Raw genomic sequence first — 14340 nt, forward strand, 5'->3', positions numbered from 1 at the left:
AAGTATGCTCAAACTGTGATTTATTCGCTACTCTCTTCACTTGTTTTGGAATGTTACTTGATCTATGTTGAACTATGAAGAAAAGCTAGATAATGGAAAAGGGTGATCCCTCAGGCACTCATCATATTAAACCAATAGAATAATAGGGAAAGAATAATACATTCCTCAATTCACAGGTGGCATCCAGATGACAAGTGGAGTCCGTCTTTCCTTATTGGTTTCTCACAAATGCAGAGCAATATGCAAAAGAAAAATCAATTCATGTGTAGTACAGTCACAATTTAATAGTACACACTAACACATATCACACAGATGCCTAAAGTTACATAAAAATTATCCCAAAGGAACCGTTGAAAGTAGACAGCCAGAATAATTACCAGCATGTAAGAGAACTGGTTTTAGACAGTTCTCAAAAACAGCAGTTGGTATATCAGTTACCATAACGTCTCTCCGGAAAAGACACTGGAACTGAAGTAGTAGGTAAAAGTCTCGGCTGTCCAGATGTTCCACCAACAGACACCTTGGGATCCGTAATCTGTCCTTTAAATACCTGTTGATCTATGTTGGAGTCACCAGTAGGTATTTTACCAAATAATTATTTTAATTACAATTTCAATGAACTTTGTAGCTTGTATGTATCTATTTTCCACTCCAATTAATTGGGTTAAATGCATAGGTTAAATGCATAGTGCTAGTTTTAGTTTAGTGCATAGTGCTAGTTTAATAAGAAGAACAATCCGCTAATTAACACCTTGTTGGCAATAGATGTAAGCAGCATAAAGGACAAATTGAAGGTTAATTGTGATTCCACCTGGGTGGTTTGGGACTTGCCTTGGCTCTGCGCCTACTTCTGTGCTTGCCCTTCTTCCCCATCTGGTGGGTTAGGATTTCTTCCAGCAGCCCTTCCCTCATACTGACTCCTAAAGGGATCTCTCTCCTCTGTCGTCTGGGAATGACTCTAGTATTATCCTTGGTCTCATTGTCCGATATGCTGGAATATTGAGTAAACTGCTTTCTCATCCAGTTAAATGGTATTGAATGCATGGGTGGCTCATTAGAAGTATTGCTAAGCCACACATACACCTTGTGATGTTCATAATCTTGTTGTACTCTGAACAGTTTTTGTGTCTTGTATTTTATCAGGTATATTTGATATTGTTCAAATACTTTATCCAGCCAATAATAGTTGGAGTCTGAGGTTAGATTAGATAGATGTACCTCTTCAAATGTAGCAATTTTTGCTGTGAATAAATTGAGCTCTCTAGTAGACTCCTCTTTGACCAGTATCAAGAGGTCCATAGAGTATTTGCTTAGTACAGATATCCAACGTTTACTGAATGGTATTCTGTACCTGCCTATGATAGGCATGTTATGGATATGTTGATGAAGTAAATTGTGGATCTTATTAGCATCACAGATGCAGGTAAACACCACTCAGTCTATACTAGAAACTTTAACCACACAGTAGTTACTTTTAAACGTGTATAAAGTCACAAATGAAGCACAATGGAACTTGCCATGGAAAAAGCAGTGGCTACTACATCATAGCACTTCATATACAGATTCAGGGGTAAATGTGATAGAGTATGAGTTGCCAAAGACCTGGGATTATGGCTGAGAATGGTTATTAAAGTAGCAATTACTTACAAGGCAAAACCAGGTTGGTTTTTCCCTATAAATGATTGCCGATTTAAAAATACGGCCATTCTCAGCAGAAAATCCAGGACCTCAAGCAACTTGGACCTTATTTCATTTACCCCCAGGACTCTTTCACACATGTATATACAGATTTCATACATCAAAATGATGAGTGCAGACTAGCTAACTAGTTTTGTCTTTTCCACTTGTTATCTTTGTTTGAATTAGATACACATTTTGAGTGAATAAAATGTTTCAAGTGGATGAGTTGCATGGGATTTGGTGCGCCAAGAGGAGCAGTTTGGCATGACTATGGTAATGGTGTGTGAGGAAACAAACATCTGTAATAAGAAGTGTTAGTTTATTACTATTTATGTTGTTTATATTTATTTATCATTTTCTAATTAATTTTATCTTGTTTATATTTTTACTGTATGCTCAAATTGGAAAAACTTGTTGAGCACCATAGCCACTCCAAAACATCCCTCTTCGTAGATACCCAATGTTGGAAAGTGTAGTATTAGAAATGTGAAGATTTGAGTCTGATAATAGATTTCTGCATTGTATGAAACATTATAAAACATTTCACATATAATTACATACTTACAAATAATATAGATTTTTATTTTCATGAGGAGGTAAGTAAAGCAGAAGCATCAACAGTGTTGTACCTATTTTAAAGTTAACACACACTGGACTTTTGTGGCCTTAAAGGTTTTTATTTCATTTTTCCTGTATCAGACAACCTTATACTAAAACAAATGATCACCTGTGAAGAACAATTCACTTCATCTTTGTTGTTTAATGCAAATCATTGATCCAAGCTTTTCTAAAGGACAAGTCAGGAGAAAAATAAAATAATAAATGATTGTCCCATCAATCAATAGCATAAACTGTATTAATCCTCCGGATATGAAAGTAGAAAGAAAGAAAAAAATCCTACAATATCCTGCAAGTAACAGCCTATTCTGTCTGAAAAGACAGTTTATGATTTAAAACTGAATATGTGTATTCTAACCTATGCTTGATCTATTGTAGCTTGTGCCATTAAAGAGTCTTGGTAATTGTTTTCCTCTCTTCATCCAGTATATAAATATCAATCATATTGTATAAGAGAGAATATATATATATATATATATGTATATATATATATATATATATTCCAATACAGCGGCAGAACTCAAAGGACTTTTTAAAATTGGTAACAGAATCAGGCATCCAGTACCTTGGTACCTTGTTAACGTTTCAGTTTAATGAGATAAACTTTCAGCAGAACAAAGAATACAACAAATGAGCTTAGCTATATAGAAGAAGAACACCTGGTGGACACACTGATGTGGATTCCATGCTGGACGCTGGATGGGTGATGTCACAGACCTGCATTGTGCACAGTGCAGTGCCTCATCTAGTACATGCATTGCTTACCAACCTCAAACAAAAGACAGAGTTGTGCTGTTACCGAAACCCAGAGATAGCCACAACATTGAATATATAATAGCGCAACCACCCTGTACATACATTAATAGTACAAGGGCATGAAGGTGTAGCTTAAATAAACTGGGAGTGCGTAGCGCTGTATGCATAGTGGAATATAGCAAGAAGAGTCTAGGTAGACACACAGACATAATATGCCATAATATAGTGCTACAACCATTTGTAATTAATATTCTATTTGCCATCTATGCTAACATTGCCAACAGAGGCAGAACAACAAGTAGGAGTATTAAAGTAGCAGGAAAAGTTAACTAGATGGATACATAAACACTTTAAACAGTAATGAGCTTATCACAAAAAACAGTTCCAATTTAACTGCTCATTCAGTCCCATAGGGGCTACAGTGTTCAGAGTGAAGATCCAATATGATTCCAAGTTCTGCAATTTCCTAGCTCTGTCACCGCCTCTGATGTTGATAGGAATTTGAGCAATGATCTTATAGCTGAGATTGGCCAGGCTATGTTTAAACAACTAGAAATGCCTGGCAACTGGCTGCTCAGAATCGGAACCTTCCAGCGCTTGACTAATAGACATCCCATTCTCTCCATAAAGGAGCTGGTGGTTTTGCCCTCATAGAATAAGCCGCAAGGGCAGCGTATGAAGTATACAACATACTTGCTGGAACAAGGAAGTATATGTTTAATCGGAATGTGCTTATCAGTCAGGGGATGTATGAAAGAAGACCCTGTTTTAACCACTTGCCTGGCATGGTCGCATCAGATGCAACCATGCCTGCAAGTGCTTTATCTGACCTGGTTGCACAGGATGTGACCAGTCAGATAAAGAGTGTTAGCAGCGGCAGGGACAGGAAACTTCCCTCCGCTGCTGCTGTCAGAAGGACCAGAACGTCCCTCTGTCTCCCTGCACTCTCCCCTACTGATAGCGTGCTGCCAAAAAAAATTAAAGCCATGATGGTTGTGATGTTTCCGATGCCCCAGTGGTCCTGAGCAATGTTTAGATGTTTGAAAAAAAATATTTTTTAAAAAGAAAATTAAAAAATATATATATATTTTTTTTTAACTAAAATCATTTTGGATAGTGTTAAATTCATGTCCTTCACCTAATTGACTCATAAAAAATGACAATTTTAAAGCAGTTTTTGGGTTAAAAATTATGTGGTTAAGATAACTACAAGTCACACAGCCCATTGAAATGCATTATCACAGAGGTTCCCACACATGGTTCTCAAGGCAAGAGAAAAACATATAGCTTTCCCTAATGCACACTGAGTGAGAAATAACACTACATAATAATCAGATAATACAGAGATCTTAGTTGCGTATATCTGCAGATTTAGGGTTAAGCCCCCAGGCCAAACGGCAAGGTGTCTCTGTCACTGGGGGTCCCTAATACTAGGTGTGGGTCCGGGGTGCGGGACCCCATCATGTCAGCACAGGTCGGTTATCCCAGGGCAGCACACAGGTGAAAATTAGTAGGGGTTAATAAGAAGCACATAAGTGCTATGTAAGTGAGGTGTGATTAAAATAATACAAAAATATATACAATGTGACAGAGAAAAACATAAGTGTTAATAAAGTGTTAGTGTGTGCCAACCTTAAGCAGCCTAGCCATACCAACACAGGGAAAAATCACACCCCAAACCCCCCCCATAAATAATGACAAATATGTCTGGGTCTAGTAGGCAAGTGTTAATCCACATGATAATGGTTCCTACAGTATCTGAGAGCCAGCTTACCTAGAGACACCCCTAACCTCTCAAATGGCACTCTGGAGTCAGCAATCCCTCCTAATGCTGACCCATCCATGCCTCTCTGAAATACAATGCACATTTATTGGTAAGCTTCTCAATCAGATTGTGATGTCACTCAGGTGCTAAAAGGGAGAGGTAATTCTGGGTTAAAGAAAAACATATAGCTATCCCTAATGCACACTGAGTGAGAAATAACACTACATAATCAGATAATTCAGAGGTCTTAGTTGCATATATCTGCAGATAGAGGGTTAAGCCCACAGGCCAAACGGCAAGGCATCTCTGTCACTAGGGGTCCCTAATACTAAGTGTGGCAAAATTAAAGCCACAATGATTGTGATGTTTACGATGTCCCGGTGGTCCCGATCGATGTTTTGATGTTTAGAAAAAAAAATTAAAAAGAGAAAATGACCCCCACACAATTTACTGGACAACTTTAAAAAGATGTGTAAATTTTTTGAAATGTAACAACAGCTTCATACACCATATCAACTATAATTAAGTGGGAAACTCAAACAATACAATGGGACAATTAAGATCAAAGGCCCAAATATATTAAGCTTTAAAAAGTGATAAAGTGGAGAGTGATGAGTGATAAAGTACCAACAAGCTCCTATCTGTCATTTTTCAAACACAGCCTGTAACATGGCAGTTTGGAAGCTGATAGGCTGGTACTTTATCACTCTTTATCACTCTCCACTTTATCACTTTTTAAGATTTAATACATTTGGTCCAAATTATCTTATCTATGTAGAGAAAAGAGTTTGCAGTGGCTAGAAGCTTTCTCTCTATTGTATACTGTTTGGATAGCTTACCAATGTTGTTATTGTGCGCACATATGAACTCAATAAGAGAAATTAATTAATTGAGAATTATCTAATCTCACTAAGCAACCAGCTGAAGAAGATACATTCTGCTGTGATCAGTACACAACTAATACCTGTGGAAGATGCTTGTCATGATCTCCAACCTGGTGATGAGGTGATGGTCCAAAATTTCCAAAGATCAGCATTGGAAAGACTGAGAGACTGATGGGAAGGGCCATATCATGTTTTGCTGATGTCCTCAACCACCATTAAAGTAAAGGAGAAGATGACATGGATTTATGTTACACATTTTAGAAAATGTTAATCTTCTGTGGCAGCTCAATAGGAGGCTATTCTTCAAGATACAGCTACTTCACTTCACCCAGAAAAGTTTCAAGTGCATTGTTCTTACACGATCTGCATGGACCACTTGCCTAAATGTGTGTGGACATCAAAATAAAACTTTTTTTACTTGCCAGTGTACAGGTGTGTCCTCTTACGTGCTTGCTGGATCCAAAATGCCACATTGCAGTGTTTTCCATGAAAACACTGTAGCATAGCATTTTGTATGCAAATACAGTCACACACAGAATTTAGGCATGTTGCATATCATTTTACTCAGCATAAGCTGCTCATGCATAATTTTACTATGCGACTATGATGCATTTTTGCTGAAAAAATGCAAAAAAAGATGATTGGCACTACAGAGTCACATGACACTCACATGGACAGAGCAAAGATGTAAGAGGACATATCTGTATTAATCCTAAAGAAAAAGATGACTTTAAAGAGTACTGTAAAGATTATTAGGAACAGTACAATTTTGTTAGGCTCAAAGCCAGATTTTGGACTTTGAGTTTGCATCTTTGGATGTGTTTTTCTTATTATTGTCATGACTTTTATTAAGATTGAAAGTTTGAATTTTTCAATAGCTAAAGATGATGTCACCAATAATACAGATGTGTCCCGCTATAGATTTGCAGCATATAGCAACATTCTGTAAGGGGACAGCAGTGTGTATGTATGCTGTGTGCATTTGCATCTGGTGCCAGCCATATTGTTGTAAATGCATAGCAGGAGTGTGCGTACGCACATGGTCTGCTATGCCATGACTTGTGTGCTGTGATTCATACACATCAAAGCCACAATGGAAATGAATACCTCTGTACAGAAGATAAAATGATTTAAATGTTATACCAGGAAGAATATATATACATAAAGACTTACAAAGGAAAGATTATGAAAATAATTGGACAAGCAATTTAATGACGAATAATTTATAGGATTGCAAAAAAATGTAAACAAACGTAAAATATGGATTAGTACTCACCTACCTATGAGTGTAGAAACAAGCATACTTATATTAGCTCATTTCATCAATATGACAGTTATAATACATAGAGAATAGTCTTACTGTAAGGAAATGGATGAAAATCACATCTGTTTAAAAAGTCACCTAAAATACAATCTGTAGTGGATTTCCCCTAACTTTAAGTATTAGAAGATAGTATAATTGATGCCACTGCCTTGCAAGTTACAGTCATTAAAGAGATGCCTATATTGTGCATGAGTATAGATGATAAACAACATATAGGGCCAAATGTAATAGAGTGAGAGTTTTAAAAAGTGAGAGATTTGGTAAGGTTTTGCAGTTTTTTTTTAAGTGGCAATAATTACAAAGCAAGATTAACCTGGTACCAAATCTCTCACTTTTTGAAACTCTTACTCTATTACATTTGGCCCGTAGACAGATAATTAATTATAGGGTTATAAAAGGTACAATAGTTGGGTTATACTAATTGTACAGGAGCAACCTTTATAACTTAGCTGCCAAGCACTTGTTTTATTAACTAATATAGTAAAGGCTTCTTTTGGATTTCAATAGGTAATAGGGAACTTTAGATTTAACTAATACCTTAGGCTAAATGTAATAGGGTGTGTTAGTGCAAATATGATACAATATGATCACTGTAAATATGATACAAATATGTACCACAATGACCACTATGTGAGTTGAAGAGCTCATGATTTTTATAAATGCAAGTAATAGTGAGTTTTTTGCAGGTAAACACAATGCAAAAACGAATGCACGTTTCATTGCAAGGGGCAAATTTGTCAGAAGCATGCATAGATTTATGAGATACATGCTTGCTTCTGTGTTTTAAAGTTAAAATCAGGGGGGGGGGAATGGTGTGGGGTCCCCCCAAAAAAGCATAACCAGCCCTGAGCTCTCAGATCTGGCCCTGGTTAAAAAATACAGTGAAATAAAACATGTAGTGCTCCCCTTTATTTTATGAACCAGCACCCAGCTCATGGAGCTGGCCCTGGTTCTAAAGATATGGGTTACAAAATGATTAGGGGGTCTCCTGTATTTTTAGAACCAGCACCAGGCTCTACTAGCCAGGAGGTAATTCCACAGCCAGGAGACACACTTGACTGGGTCCTGTAACCAAAGCATTAATCCCTCTAACTAGTTAACCCAGGCCAAGGATTCATGGGAAAGTGGGAACCCCCCAATAAAGGTATCCCCACTTCAAGGCACTCAAGACCTGGGCTGAAGCCCACGGTTATCCCCGGCACCCCTGGGTGGTGTGATGCTGAGTTGATAGCAATCAAGTGAAAAAATTAGAATATTAACTTTTTCAGGCATACTACAGGCACCAGGCATCCTCCTTACATACTGTTACTTGAAGAACCACAAGTACCAGTATGTGGGGCATTAAGGGTCTGCTGATACCTATAGCCCCCCAGTAAATATGTTTTTAAATAATGACAAGACACACACTGAGAGTTTAGCTTTAATCCATAATGTACATACATACATGCACTCACATTAATACTCTCATTCCCATACTAGTATGTCTGGTCACTTCTCCAGGAAAATACAGCTACAGTACATGGGGGAATCCATACTCACTTATCTCTAGGTGTAAATCACATACTTTTCTCCAGTAGACATCCAGAGAGTTAAAAATAAAAAATTATTACCCTGAACCTAGCTGGACACTAGCCACACTGTATCTACATGCTGTACATACAGTACTGCTCCCGCAAATGCCAGAACCCTCATGGGTTATATAATTTGCAGGGCAACAGTTACTATGGTAAAAGTATGCTAATTGGCTTTGAGTGTCCTGACTGTCAATCAACAGCCAGGATGCTGTGGGTTTACAGTGAAGCTACTCACAGCCAATCAGCGGGCTGCTCCCGCACAAATGGCTGCTGATTTTTTTACAGCCCTGCAAAGTAACCTACACCTGATGCTTGCAGCATTTGTAGGAGCAGTGCTATATAGGTGCATATACATATAGGGTGGCAAGTGTCCAGCTGGGTTATTTTTCTTTATTTTTAACACACTGGGTCCAATTGAAGAAAAGGTAGTGACCTATGCCCAGGGATAGTTCAGTATGAATTCCCTCCATGTAGCTGGAATCTACTGGCCATGTGTAAAAGTTGACAATATTTAAAAACCAGTGCAATCATTAATGTAACCGGACACAACTCTGATGAGAAGTGCAGCACTTTACCTTAAATGAACACATTACAAGTGTACTGCACTCCAACCCACAAACATTTAATAATGTGAAAAGGGAAAAACATATACAGATCGCAGTAATAATTTATCAAACAATAAACACAATTATACAGAGAAATGCAAGTACAGTATAATACACCAATAAGGGCTTACAGGTAACAGACCAAATACATACGCCAGCACCACTGAATCCAGATCTCAGTCGTTTAGCAAGATGACCTCTGAGAAAGGAGCCAGAAACCTGGGCCAGGTGCGTGTCTTTTTATACAATGTTCCAAAAACCGTACAATGGGCAATGTAAGATCTTCTTCCATTGGTCCTGGGGCGGGATATATTCAGTACACCGTGGGTCATTGGTCAGTTCGAACACTTGGCGATGCCTAATCTTGGGATGTGATTACAATTTACCTCTGGGCTCCCACCTAAAGACCAGTTCAAACCGAACACAGTATCATACAGGAATATACATGAATCCGTTATAACTAATAACTTGTTGCCGCAATATGTGACAATATCCTCACAACCACTACTTATGTGACCCTGAACAATTTGATCCAACACACGGTGTCCTTATGCAGTCCCCTCCCTGTACTACATGTATGGCTGGATATCTAATGAAACAATACCTTTATATTTATATATATTTAAACAGTTGACCAGCTGTGAAAAGAATATGTGTAACTCATTGTGTAGGATACAGGTCAGTACTGTGTACGCCACAAAGCCAGAATACATAATACATTTGACATATCACTATTAATTCAAATATCAATGTCTGGTCTGTATTATATTGAATATCACTTTAGATGCACACAAAATTCTGGTATGTGCAGGGGTGTGTTTAAGAATGCAAAATTAGGGCACACAATCAGAAATCTGCATATCCTTAGCAATTGTATGGTATCTGGCTTCTTTTAGTGATACTGCCGTTCAGAGACAATGACAGAACAGGATCAATGGGATCACCACCAAGTCCCAATTGTTCATGCTAACAATTGAGGCAAACAAGGGTATTTACACATCCAATCAGTCAAAGGCCTATCTTCCATGAATAAAGGAATATTACATTTTATGACACAATGCCTGTTTGGACAGAACAATCTGATATGTTTAGGACACTATTAGATTTGTATTTCTGGTTGTAACACAATTGAGTGTATATTTTCTGTAAGTAAGAAATATTTGCTATTGTGTTACAGTATGATATTTATTAACAAATGCGTCTTCTACCGTAATGTGCACAGTAACTCGCCACTATGGTCATTAGCGCCCTACCGTATTACTTATAGCATGCGTATTTGATGCATGCATCGTAGATGTATCCATCAGTAAATGCCATAGTGTATTCTAAACAACGAAATATGCACTTTGACTTTGAGAGACCACCCTTTGATAGTAACCAAAACTATCATATAAATTTTATAATTCATATTTCACAACATTTGAGTAAGTACTTTAGAAGAAGAAGAAAAAGATTCTAGATAGGAATATATTTATTATTGTATGACCTATTGGGATAGGTAAAGCGTATATGTATGGGTTTGTTTAAGGGGAATGTATCATCGTGCCATAATAAGTCCTAGTTCTACAAAAAGCTTCAAGGTCTGCAAAGTATTTATTTAGTCCTTCTCATACCGTATTAAGGGTCTGCAGATGTTAAAACAAACATACTGAGCTTTTGACAAAAGGGCATTTCTAGCTGCCCTCATCTTGTTTAGATTATTAATAAATGGGGAAGCACATTTGTCTGATGATACATTAGGGAAGATGTATGTGTATGCCATTATGTGTGGATAATGTCCCTGCATTGGCTATGTGTTTTATTAACTGGAGATTACAGAAAAGAGGGTAAGACAACATATATATATACTCAGCGGGTATATAAGGCCCTTGGGTACTACATGGGAGTGCATCCAACCTACAAAGGATGTTTAGGAATCCAAATCCAGACGTTGTTGAGATGACGATCAATGGCACAGAGAGGGGGGAGAAAACAGTGCATGCAAATATTGGCATTTACCTGGTATACCTTATCTGATCAATGCTTCCACTTCAGGGTTATAGACTAGATCTTCTACAGTACTGCTTCTTCTTAAGCTCATTAAATTTGTGCTAACATCTTCCGGTCTCTCACGCCTACTTTTTCTCTGGTTTATCACCACGACACATTTAATCACCAAACCCATAATAATTATGACATCACAGAGACACATGAGCAGCTTCCCTAACAGCTCGATGTGAGTAGCTCATTGTCTGATTGTTCCATATTATATCCCAATTTCCTGGTTTCTGGGAATTGTGAAATCTTAACATATTAGGAATTTATCTTCATGGTACTGGTGGAGTATTAGGCTATGTGATCTAGATATATTATATTTCCTGTCAACCGGTATCCCTCCCATCAATTCAAGTACCTCAGATAACTTTAGTGGGTATGGGACTAAGCCTACATTATTTTGTCCTTGAGGTACCTGTGAGCACACACAGCACTCTGGTTTAGAACCTTACCCACTAGTGAGTGGTAATCACTCAAGGGATGTCTGTCAAATTGTGCTTTATTGGTAGACTGACATCTTTGGATGCACTCAGCTTCAATTATAGGGTCACAATACATACAAATACAGAATTCTTCAGACAATAACCCCTCACATTGTCTCCAAACTCTGTACTCTCCAGACCTCTTACTCACTCCTGCTTTGAGCAAAGTATCAGACTGTGCCTGGGATTCTATCAAGTCATCGCTGTCTCCTGAAGATCCTGTCCCAAGCCCCCACTCAATTCTTTCCGAACATTCACAAAAATTAACAGTCCTGAGAAAAATAAAGGCAAAAAGGAAAAAGAAAAACGTTGATTGCCAACGATCTTACATCTCACAACCAAAAGTCCTGTGTGACCACTTAATACACTCAGGAGGGGAATTTCCACTGATACCGCCTCTAAGTTCTCCCAGAATAGGTTCTTTAGTGATATCTCCTCCATTTCACTTCTTTCACAAACTTCTTTCGGGTTACTGGCTTTCTTATATTGCAACAAATGGACCCAAGTCTCTCTCTCTGCTACCTTCAATGAAGTGGTGCTGGTCAACAAAACTTGGTACGGTCCCTCCCAATGGTCTATCGAACACCATCCCATTTTACAAAACAAATCTCTTCCCAGTAAGTTAGTAGGGGCCGCTGCTGTCAGGAGAAGAGTGTTTGGTGTGCAGCAGATCAATAGTAACCTGCTTGTTTAGTTAAAGGGTAATGTTGCACAGTTCCCATTACCCCCATTGCCAAAAAAGTTTTCCCAATCATTTCTTTGTACTTACCTATATTCCTATCATGTTCTAGTGCAGATTCCCTGAGGGCATCTGCAGTTATCCCAAACCATTTTTTGTAAAGATGTCTGCACTCTTACTTTTCAACTTTCCTTTAGGCCACCCATAAGCACTGAGACAGCCACCTCCCTATGGTGCACGTCGTCTTTGATATCAGTAATTCCGGTGTATTTAGCAGTGACGTGCGGTGGGGTGAGGCAGAGCCTTTCCTGTCATAATAACGTTTGAGCCAGAGTTTTAACTGTATAAAGTATATGAAAAATACAAAAAATATGTTTGAAATATGTTATTTGCATTATTCTAATAATTTTTATAGCCAAAACTATGGAGTAAAAAGTCTATGGCAGGTGAGGCAGTGCCTCACCTGGCTAACTTTTACACACATCTCTGATCAAAACTCACCAAATTTCCAAGAGTTTATAATGCTGAACCTGTGTATATTGCCCAGATGTACTCTTTAGCTCATATATTGATTGTATATCTGGCTCTGGTGCTAGCCAGTGGCTCCTGAGCCATTTAGCTCACCGCACGTCCCTCGTATTTAGACATTGGTAGCAATCTTCTAGGAAAATAATCCGTGGCCATTTCATTGTCCTTTTGATTTATGGGGAAAAAAAATCTTTCTCCAGTCCTCTACTACTGGAAAGTATATTCCTAACTGGGTCACATTTAATTGGTTGTCAGCATCCGATAATGTCTTATCTTCCTCCAATTGACAATCTTTGATACATTTCAAGCTATCAATGTAAGGAGGCAAACAGGACCTCAATACTTCCCGCCAGTCTTTATTCATGGGTTCATGAGCATTGCCCAAGTCCCGGATGAATTTCTGACACACGACTAAATCCTTTTTAGGGTCTGGAAACTCTCTCATAATGGACCTTAACTCAGCTCTGGTCCATGGGCAATGCACAGTGATATTTTTAATGGGAATTACACCTTGTATATCTGCTTTCCCCACTTGGGACTGCCAGAGTACGTATTGGGTACATTCCTGTCACTGCATTACTTACCGATATGATTACAGGAAGTACTTTTTCAGTGTTATGATTGGCCTCATACTCACCGATTTCACTGATCTCAGCCGTCTCTCCAGTTTGAAAGGCAACCCCTCCTCTTGCTTGTTGGGTTTGCCCCTCTTAAATCCTAATGTTAATCGTATGTGAGATGGCCGAGATCAGGGTAACTTCATTCACCTCTCCTGCTCCATTACCTTGAAACTTACTTTAGACATGTTATAAATTGCAAGGGTTAGTATTTTCACTTTTTGTATTGGCAGTTACCTGTACCTTTTCCCCATCCACATATGGTGGTGGTGGTGCTGTTGCCCTTATTGGTGTTACACTTGCATTTGCTGCATACCCCATTTCTCTCTGTGTTTCACCTTCATGCTGCCACAAATTTAAACAATCATTATGTCTTATCCTTAGTTTATGGGATTTTATAAGACATATTCTATTTTTTTACAGTATGTAATACCTCCGGGTCAAAACTACCAAAAACAGGAAATTATGTTTTACCATTCTCATTCATATGTATTCATTCATTTACGAAAGGCAGTGTCTACCTACCATATTTCTGCATCATTATATATATCGCTGACCCTTTTGGCCCGATATCTCCCGCAACCTGAACCTGAGTTGCAACAACGGCCATTCCACGTGAACCTTTAGCCCCCATTGCGTCTTTCTGCAATCCTTACAGGTTTCCCCGGGAAATGCCAGTAAGGGATTCCTGAGCTGCCCTCACACAGTCCCTCCAACTGAGAAACCGCTAACAAACAAGTAAGAAATTATCGTAACCAGTGGAGTTGCCTATGTTGGCCACTTGTTACTAGGAC

This window comes from Pseudophryne corroboree, chromosome 3 (genome assembly GCF_028390025.1).
Source record: "Pseudophryne corroboree isolate aPseCor3 chromosome 3, aPseCor3.hap2, whole genome shotgun sequence".
Taxonomy (NCBI): Eukaryota; Metazoa; Chordata; class Amphibia; order Anura; family Myobatrachidae; genus Pseudophryne; species Pseudophryne corroboree.